Source organism: Panulirus ornatus, chromosome 33, assembly GCF_036320965.1.
Source record: "Panulirus ornatus isolate Po-2019 chromosome 33, ASM3632096v1, whole genome shotgun sequence".
NCBI lineage: Eukaryota > Metazoa > Arthropoda > Malacostraca > Decapoda > Palinuridae > Panulirus > Panulirus ornatus.
Window position 1 is genome coordinate 17,419,770 of NC_092256.1, and position 10,036 is coordinate 17,429,805.

A 10,036-nucleotide genomic window follows, 5' to 3' on the forward strand; every position below is an offset into this window, starting at 1 on the left:
GGGCCATTTCTTTCGTCTGTTTCCTTGCGCTACCTCGCAAACGCGGGAGACAGCGACAAAGTATAAAAAAAAAAAAAAAAAAAAAAAAAAAAAAAATATATATATATATATATATATATATTATCCCTGGGGATAGGGGAGAAAGAATACTTCCCACGTATTCCCTGCGTGTCGTAGAAGGCGACTAAAAGGGAAGGGAGCGGGGGGCTGGAAATCCTCCCCTCTCTTTTTCTTTTTTTTTTTTTTCCAAAGGAAGGAACAGAGAAGGGGGCTGGATGAGGATGTTTCCTCAGAGGCCCAGTCCTCTGTTCTTAACGCTACCTCGCTGACGCGGGAAATGGCGAATAGTATGAAAAAAAAAAAAAAAAAAAAAAAAAAATATATATATATATATATCGCGTCTTCAGCTACTGGTTTGAACACCTTTTTGACTCCCTCCTTTCAACTATGACCTCTCACTGCGCGAGGAGGTGACCTGCTCCCCACCCCCATCCAAGCCTGTCGATTCGGGACAAGGACGGTTCTTCTGCCGTCGAGAACGGCGAAGTAGGTCATGTAAGGTCAGGTCATCGAAGGAACTGGGGGATCCAGCTAACATTAGTGCTCTCTAGAGGCACAGATTGTGGTGTGATGTCTTTGGCAAAAAGGGAATAGCTATTTGGCACAGCTAGGGAGGGTCATCCGTAGTGGATGACAGTGCACTGAAGATGGTGGTGACCTTGCTACAGAAAGTGAGAGGAGGGGTCAGGCCCATGAAGACCTTTGACAGAAGACTTGGGCTATATATATATATATATATATATATATATATATATATATATATATATATATATATATATATATATATATATATATATATATATATATATAAAGTCTTGAACGTAGCAAAAGTCATACAGCCATCACGGCAAAGAAAACGATTCCTATCACTAGAAACTTGCGTGTTGGTGGACAACTTTCTCGCCCATTGACAACAAGGTGAGCGTCTGTCTCTTATTCTCCACAGAAAAAAAAAAACCCACAAACGAGTGTTTGAAAGAACAGGCGAAGGTTAAAGACTACAAACAAGTGAAGCATTAAAAGTGGGAGTAAAAAAGGCTACTGTCGCTTCTCATCGACGTCAGATAGGCCAGAAACTAAGGGGTTCCCCCCAAAAACCCAGTCTCGGGTACACACCCAAGGAAGTTTAGCTTGGCTCCGGGGTAAACCCGGACGCAATCAGCCCTAACCCGAACCCTAAGGGCTCCATAGGCTATTCTATGAGCTTTGATCCTAACCTGGCGGCATCCTAGCCTAACATGACCTGACCTGACCTGACCTGACCCAAGGGTATTCTTAAACTAGCCCAATCGAAGGACTTCCCTTATGAAAACTAACTTGAGGGCAATCGAACTAAGGAAATTCTTAAGCTAATTTAACCAATGGACTTTCCTATCACAGTCGAACATGAGGATTTCTTAACCTAACCTAGCCAGACCTTACCTGAGGGCTTTCCTAACTTAACTTTAGGGCTTCCTAACCTAACATAACCCAACGTAACATGACATAACATACCTTATTCAGCTTCATCTAGAATTCTTGGGTTAAGAGCTCTTCTAAGCCAACTTAGCTATAAAAGACTTCATATTGTGACCAATTCTAACCTGACCAAACTTTAGGATTTCTTATTCTAACCTGAACTATCCAGACTGGAGGACGTAACCTAACCTAATTTGACCAAATAAGTTTCTTTAACTAACCTAACCTAACTTGACCCAAGAAGTTTCTTTAACTAACCTAATCTAACCTAACCCAACCTAACCTAACTTGACCCAAGAAGTGTCTTTAACTAACCTAAGGATTTTCTCCAACTAACTTATCCTAAGGATCTCCTCCAACTTAGATAACCTAACTCAAATGTTTTTCCCTGTTCTGACCTAAATCTTAAGTCATTTTTTCCGGCTTTCCCTGGGAGTGAGTCTCCAAGACTGGTTTTTATGAAGGCCGCAGTGGAACGAAAGTACCTCATAGTCCTAAAGTCGATGGCATGTTCATGTGTCGTGGCGTTGATGAGGCTCGAAAATTAAACGAATGTCAAGAGATCTTACGAATAATAGCGTTCCATATGACAATTAATTAGCCCTTAAGTATGATGACGAAAGTTCATGTACTTAAAGGTGAACACTACTGTCCTGAGAAGGCGCAAGTCGTACTTATACAGTTAAGTCATCATACTTAAGGAGTTACAAGGTTCTAAAACTAAATACTTAGAAATATTGGAACGGGAGAAACAGGTGAATTTTTTTCCTTTTGTGTGTCAGATATGTATATATATATATATATATATATATATATATATATATATATATATATATATATATATATATATATATATATATATATATATATATATATATATATGGGAGCGGGGGGCTGGAAATCCTCCCCTCTCGTTTTTGATTTTCCAAAAGAAGGAACAGAGAAGGGGGCCAATTGAGGATTTCCCTCAAAGGCTCAGTCCTCTGTTCTTAACGCTACCTCGCTAACGCGGGAGATGGCGAATAGTATGAAAAAAAAAAAAAAAAAAATATATATATATATATATATATATATATATATATATATATATATATATATATATATATATATATATGTAAGGCCTAGACTAAGAATCTTCCTTATATCACAATTGTGGATGTTGATCTTCGTTAACTACACGTGATTACCAGACTTCTTCGAATATTAGATTTTTCATTCCCATGTCCCATTCGTCTCCACTGATTTTCGGGATATTTCACAAAACACGTGGGACTACACTGGCCTCTAGAAAGCAAGGGGGTGTGGTGGTTGGATGGTCGTTAAACCAGCCTCAGTGAGGACTTCTGTTCGTGACTGGAGTCTTGGTCATGAAAGTGAAGCCTCTCCTATATATATATATATATATATATATATATATATATATATATATATATATATATATATATATATATATATATATATATATATATTCGCAGTTCGAGTGACTTGGCCACATTAAAGGAAACCATTTCCTGTCTAGGCGTACCCTGTCGACAGATAATGAGTGTCCCACTGTCGAGCAACCTTGCTAGATGAGAGAGAGAGAGAGAGAGAGAGAGAGAGAGAGAGAGAGAGAGAGAGAGAGAGAGAGAGAGAGAGAGAGAGAGAGAGAGAGAGAGAGCTCTCACCCCTTTTCCAAAGGGAGGAGGAACACAACCTCAGTCAGTGTCTCCCACAATTTCGCAAGTCTGTTTCAAGAAGAACTTACGAAAATAGACATGACTACACACACACACACACACACACACACACACACACACACACACGAGAGATGTACAGGAATGATACAAAAATGCACATTATCGAAAATGGACGAGGAAATGCCGATCGCAGCTGACGCCTTGTTTACCATGGTACGACCACTTAGTGTAGGCATGAAGCATGAGGCTTCCCCGGGTTGTGTTGTGTTGTGAAGGTAGGGCGGGGGGAATCCCCTCCCGAATTTACACCCAGGTGGACACTGTTCAGGGTTGTGGTCTGCTGGTTGTGGGTTGTCCTTAGTTACAAGCAACGATCCAAAAGTAGTTACAGAGACTACAGTTCGTAACGAACATGATCACGCTGATTTCAGACGTTACCAAACACACACACACACACACACACACACACATATATATATATATATATATATATATATATATATATATATATATATATATATATAAAACACCACTCCTAGTCTTTCAGCTTTTGTTTTAACATGAATTCTATAACCTTGATAATAAAGAAATAGTAGATTTAATCATGATGATGATGCACTATTCATAATTACTGTCTTCACAGCTGAAGACGTACATACGAATCATATCTTTGTGTACAGACATCGTAATCCTCACAGTAACGTAACACAAAATTATCGTCTTTTTTTTCCCCCTACAGAACTTCTAAGACGCAGAATTCATCGCAACGAAGCCAATATATCATACTTTCATCTGTCGTCCATCAAAACACTATCGTGTATATATACAACGCGTTTATGGGAAATGGTAATAATCATAGCGTTTTTTTTTTTTTTTGCTAGTCATAGCATTTTTTTTTGCTAATCATAGCGTTTTTTTTCCTTTTTTTTTTTTTTTTTTGCTTCGCAATATGACAACGAACATGCGTAACGACGGCTACTCACCCAATACAAAGAAACTGCTTCCGGTCTTTAGGACGCACGGGTGTTCCATAGCGGGAAATATTACTTAGCAGTGTTTACTGTCTGAGCTACATTAGCAACAGTCTATAAATAACATTGGCAGTAACGTAGGGTTCTTGTAACTGCAGTCTTGAAAGCGATTAACAAAAAAACATAGAATGAAATAACATATAGACGTTTCCAGGCGAAGGATCTCGCTTCCGATTTCATAACCGTAGTGAACAGTGAAGGTGTGAACTCTACCAACACTCGTTTATAAAGTATTCGAGTCAGTTTCTTTTTTTTTTAACTTATAAAACCAGTACATGACATAACTTATGAAAGCCGTGAAGTTTTCGTATCATATGAAATGCCCGTTTAGTGGAAAATAAAATATCAGAGAGGGAGGAAGGAGAAGGATTGGATCCTTTGAGATTATGATCACAGATTTGATCATTCAGTCTACCTGACGCTGATTATGGAACCTTCTATCACAGCAGGACACTCATCTCTACCTCCACAGACGAGGAAGAACTCCAAAGAAAAAGAAAGGAATTGCATAAATATACATATACTTCACCATTCTTTTTTTGTTTTTCTTTCAAAATTCCTAAATAGAAAAAAGGGGAGAGAATTGTATGAGCATCTTAGAAATATGTCATTTGTTAGAAAACGAGGACAACAAGTGTACCCCACAGGGTAGCCAGTGTACCCCACAGGGTAGCCAGTGTACCCCACAGGGTAGCCAGGGTACCCCCACTCCCAGGGTAATAAATGAAACCCCAGAATAGCAAGTGTAAACCCGTGGAGTCAGCTTATCCCTGGGGAACTGGATGTGCCCCTTTCCCTGTGGGACTAGGGTTAGGGGAACCCAGGTCCTCGGAAACAATGCCCAGGGGTGGTGCATGGCTGCATTCACACACCTGGTCAGTCTCAATACAAATACGAATGAAGAGAGATAGATAGATAGGTAGATAGATAGGTAGATAGATAGATAGGTAGATAGACAGATAGATAGATAGACAGATAGGTAGGTAGGTAGGTAGGTAGGTAGGTAGGTAGGTAGGTAGGTAGGTAGGTAGGTAAGTAAGTAGATAGATAGATAGATAGACAGATGTGTATATATATATATATATATATATATATATATATATATATATATATATATATATATATATATATATATATATATATATATAGAGAGAGAGAGAGAGAGAGAGAGAGAGAGAGAGAGAGAGTCACAGACTGAATAACATACGAAAATGAAAAAAACACATCACCTTATGTTTGCACAACATCGAAAAAAAAAAAATAAACATTACAATTCGGGACAAATAACATTAAAACTACGCTGAATAAACACACGAGGTAAACAACGTCCTTAATGAGCCACGGGAACAAAGCAACAACACCCAAATTATCAATTATCTTGGGCGTAACAATAATTCCCACACAATCCACTCGCACACACACCATCTCACTCAGCAGCACTTCAGTCCACGTAAGACACGAGGGACTTGTAACTCTCTGTGGTATGATCAGTGTTGAGTTTCGCTCTCCTCTCCACCATCCTCCATCATCAGTTCAAAGGTCACATGGGATCCTCGAAGCGACACTTCATTCTGAGACCGTCGGATACCTGCAGGTAGAGGCATTTGGTCGATGCATAGATCACTAGGCGTATTGACGCGTCTTGAAATCACTGCTAACACAAGTATATATATATATATATATATATATATATATATATATATATATATATATATATATATATATATATATATCACGGTATTGTCACTTAAGGAACACTGGGGTACACAATAATTGCTTTTCCACCACCATCAACCATCGTTCTCCAAGCCAACCCCAACAGACGTTGGAGTTACCAGTGGGTCCTTTAAGCTTAGCCTTATCTCCTCCACCTATTCCACCAGCCGACCGACGAAGCCAGCGAGTGAGGCAAACTAAGCTCTGAGCTGAAGCCTTGCTTTTGGGTATTTCCAGCGTGGGGAGAACCGGGTTTAACCACCCCCCCCCCCCCTCCTCCGAGGGTAAAGGTATTTCAAGACGTCACTTAAGGGGTAGAGGGCCAGGGAGTGGGGGTGGTGATGTCAAGCGACCGCCACGAGAGGGAAGCACCAGGAACAATAATACCTGCGCACCACACGACGCGCCGGGCGTTTGTGTCCCCGGGGTAGCAGGCAGACCGACCACCTTCCCTCCTCACACACCATCGTCTCGGACAGGTTTTTTTGGCTCCTCCTCCTCCTCCTCCCACTCCACTCCTTCTCTACTCTCGCGTCGAGTTATCCTGCAGCTTCCAATCCTTCTTCTCCTCCTACTACTTCTTCTTCTTCTTCTTCTTCTTCTTCTTCTTCTTCTTCTTCTTCTTCTTCTTCTCTTCTTCTTCTTCTCTTCTTCTTCTTCTTCTTTTTCTTCTTCTTCTTCTTCTTCTCCTTTCGTGATTCATTCATTCCATCATCATCATTCCTTCGCTTCGCCTCATTTATTCCCTCAACGATTATCAATTACTTCATGTCCACTCCTTCACAAAATATTTTTTCTTGATTGCCATCTCTCTCTCTCTCTCTCTCTCTCTCTCTCTCTCTCTCTCTCTCTCTCTCTCTCTCTCTCTCTCTCTCCCCTTATACTCGACGTCTTGTGAAATTTGAATTCTTTTCGGTCGTAAAACCTCTTTTAATATAGCAAATCAGTCTTCATCAAGATGAAAAGTTGATCTTCATTTAGATAACTGGATAATTAGCAAGATAAATCATCCCTCATTAAGGTAATAAAAGTAGGGTTTAGGGAGTGAAACATCTACCGTAATCTATCTCTTTAAAGTGGGAATACCTACAATATCTACTGTATTCTGACCTTGAAACGGGAATCCCTACAATACCCATCGTATTCTCTTCTTAAAGTGGGACTCCCCAAACACCATCAGTCTCGTAGACCTCAAGACTCAGTTCATATCACTGTCATCTCTCCATCTTACTCGTCATGCGTGTTCTTTTCTTATGTACGCTTGGCATAGAATGACTTCCCCTTGAATAAATTAGGTCCATACTTCCCCTCATTGTAATTCTGTGGCTCCTTTATTGTTTTCCTCCATCTACGTCATGGTTCTCCTCCTCCTTCTAGGATACTGCCTCTCCTCCTCCTCCTCCTCCTCCTTATAGTCATCCTAGCACAAGTTGTAGTTCCTCTTGCCCATCCTTCTCCCATCATTATTATAAGCAGTTCCTCCTTCCCCTGTCATTCTAGGTGGCAATTCCTCATTCTCCTGTCATTCTAGGCGGCAGTTCTACTCTTCCTACTGTCTTCCTAAGTGATAATTCCTCCTCCTCCTCCTCCTCCTGTCATCCTAAGTAACTGCCCCGTTCGCTCACCACGGATCTCGTACACACACACACACACACACACACACACACACACACACACACACACACACACACCTTGTAATGCTGAGCCAACCCAGACGTACTGGCTGTCGCCTTTCTCTAGTGACCCACGCATGACTCCTACAGCAAGCAATGTCTTCTACATATTTAATCTCTCTCTCTCTCTCTCTCTCTCTCTCTCTCTCTCTCTCTCTCTCTCTCTCTCTCTCTCTCTCTCTCTCTCTCTCTGTCTCTCTCTCTCTATCTCTCTCTCTCTTTCTCTCTCTCTCTCTCTCTCTCTCTCTCTCTCTCTCTCTCTCTCTCTCTCTCTCTCTCTCTTATGACTGATCTCCACCACGGTCTACGGAATATCTAAAACGACGAAGGAACTCTTAATATCCTAACGCGAAGATTTGGGAATATTCTCAGTAAATGTTGAAGTTCCCATTAGCATATTGGCTTTCCTTCTCTCCCTCCCTCCCTGCCTTCTCTCTATAGATCACCTCACCTTGACGCACCACAACAGATGCGTACAAACCCCGCCAAGCAACTCAAAGTAAACTTCAGAGACAAGGTTACCGAATGCGTCAAGCGCATGATGAAATACGCCAAGCGCATGATAACGAAATACGTCACAAACGCATGATAAATGGAGTACGTCAAACGCATGATAACGAAATACATCAAACGCAAGATAACGAAATACGTCAAACGCATGATAATGAAATACGTCAAACGCATGATAATGAAATACGTCAAACGCATGATGCCGAAATACGTCAAACGCATGATAACCAAATAGCTTCAAACGCATGATAATGAAATACGTCAAACGCATGATAATGAAGTACGTCAAACGCATAATAATGAGACACGTAACGCGCATGATCAAATACGTCACACGTATGATAACGAAATACGGAAGAATCTTCCGGATTTTCGCCATGCACTCCTGCCCAGTTATTTCTGTCTGCACCGATGGTTCTTAGCTTTTTTTCTGACGAGGGAACAGATCGAAAGAAGACTGGCCACTGAGGGAAGATTCCTTAAGGGCATTTTACTTTCTACATTCCTTCTTTCAAAATGATGTTCACTCACAGTGAAGGGCGGTGGCCCCGTCCACTCACAAGAATATGAAATTATATTATCATAGCATTACAGATCATGCATTCACACACACACACACACACACACACACACACCCAGACGTACGCTAAAAAACACGTAAGTGTAAATGCAGAGAGAGAGAGAGAGAGAGAGAGAGAGAGAGAGAGAGAGAGAGAGAGAGAGAGAGAGAGAGAGAGAGAGAGGTGAGAGTGGTTGAAACTAATCATTTCTAGTTCACAGACTCTTAAAAAAAGAAAAAAGAGAAAATGTCAGAAAAACAGAGACAGAACATATAAAGTTGTTTCGACCTTTGAAATACCTCGAGCGAGGAGAGAGAGAGAGAGAGAGAGAGAGAGAGAGAGAGAGAGAGAGAGAGAGAGAGAGAGAGAGAGAGAGAGAGAGAGAGAGAGTCTCCTTACGTAAACAGAGAAAGCACACATGGCCTATAATACAGGGCCCTTACCTCCCATACCTTGTGTGTGATAAAGATGTGCTCACTTAAACACACACACACACACACACACACACACACACAACAATTGGACAAGCTTATATTTCTGACCACACACACACACACACACACACACACACACAGAACACCTTCATATTATCTAGGACAACAGGAGAGTTCTTCGTGTTGGTGAGAGGTGGGTGAGTCCCTTGTACAGCTTGGCTGGCGAGACGCGTTGATGGGAATGGCTACTAATGTCTTCCTCTTGTCGCTGAGACACAACAAGACTGAACCGTTACGATACCAATCTTCCTTCCTACGATACTGAATCTTTGGAAATCTTCTCTTCCTTCATTCTTCTTTCTTATACCATCTCTGCCTTCAGGAATGAAGGTCTATAGTCACCACAGCAGCTGTAATTCAATCCTTCAATCATGATCTCTTTTTTTTCCCCTCATATTCCATTTTCTTTTTTTTGCTTGTGTAATGGTCACTGATGGGGGACGTGTTTTGCCTGTGTTATGCAGGTCTCTAACGGGAATACCATGGACACCTGCCGACCATCAGCAAGCAAACAACCTTGTCTGGAGTCCCCCACGTTGCTAAAGGCCCAGCTGTATGTGTGTGTGTGTGTGTGTGTGTGTGTGTGTGAGCCTTGGTTAGACGTACCTGGTACCTCACAAGGGTAGGAAATGATCAATATTTTGGTGAACGTGAGTCTTAGGGTATAATGCTGACATGTTCTGTGCCTCGACGCACATTCTGCGCGTGACAGAACTGCTTGGCCGCCCCCCTGTTTCAGGACGCGCTGCCGGGCACCTGACGGAAACTGTCGTACATCAGTGCCTTGTGGAGGAGGGTGGTGATGCCTGGGGGGATATGGATACACTTATTGTGAAGGTTTCCTTCACAAGTGAT

General features: G+C 41.5%; 1 protein-coding gene across 2 annotated transcripts in view; it reads right to left on the reverse strand.

The window, feature by feature from the left end:
- LOC139759509 (NADPH oxidase 5-like) overlaps positions 1 to 6,745 on the reverse strand; it is an 88,363-nt gene extending 81,618 nt beyond the window's left edge. The window contains exon 1 of one of the 2 annotated variants that reach the window (XM_071681708.1): positions 6,332 to 6,745. The gene's annotated coding sequence lies outside the window, so the exon portion shown is untranslated. Of the gene's footprint in view, positions 1 to 6,063; positions 6,213 to 6,331 lie in introns of those variants that run through there. The other variant, XM_071681707.1, reaches the window with a different exon arrangement.
- Positions 6,746 to 10,036: the final 3,291 nt, after the last annotated feature.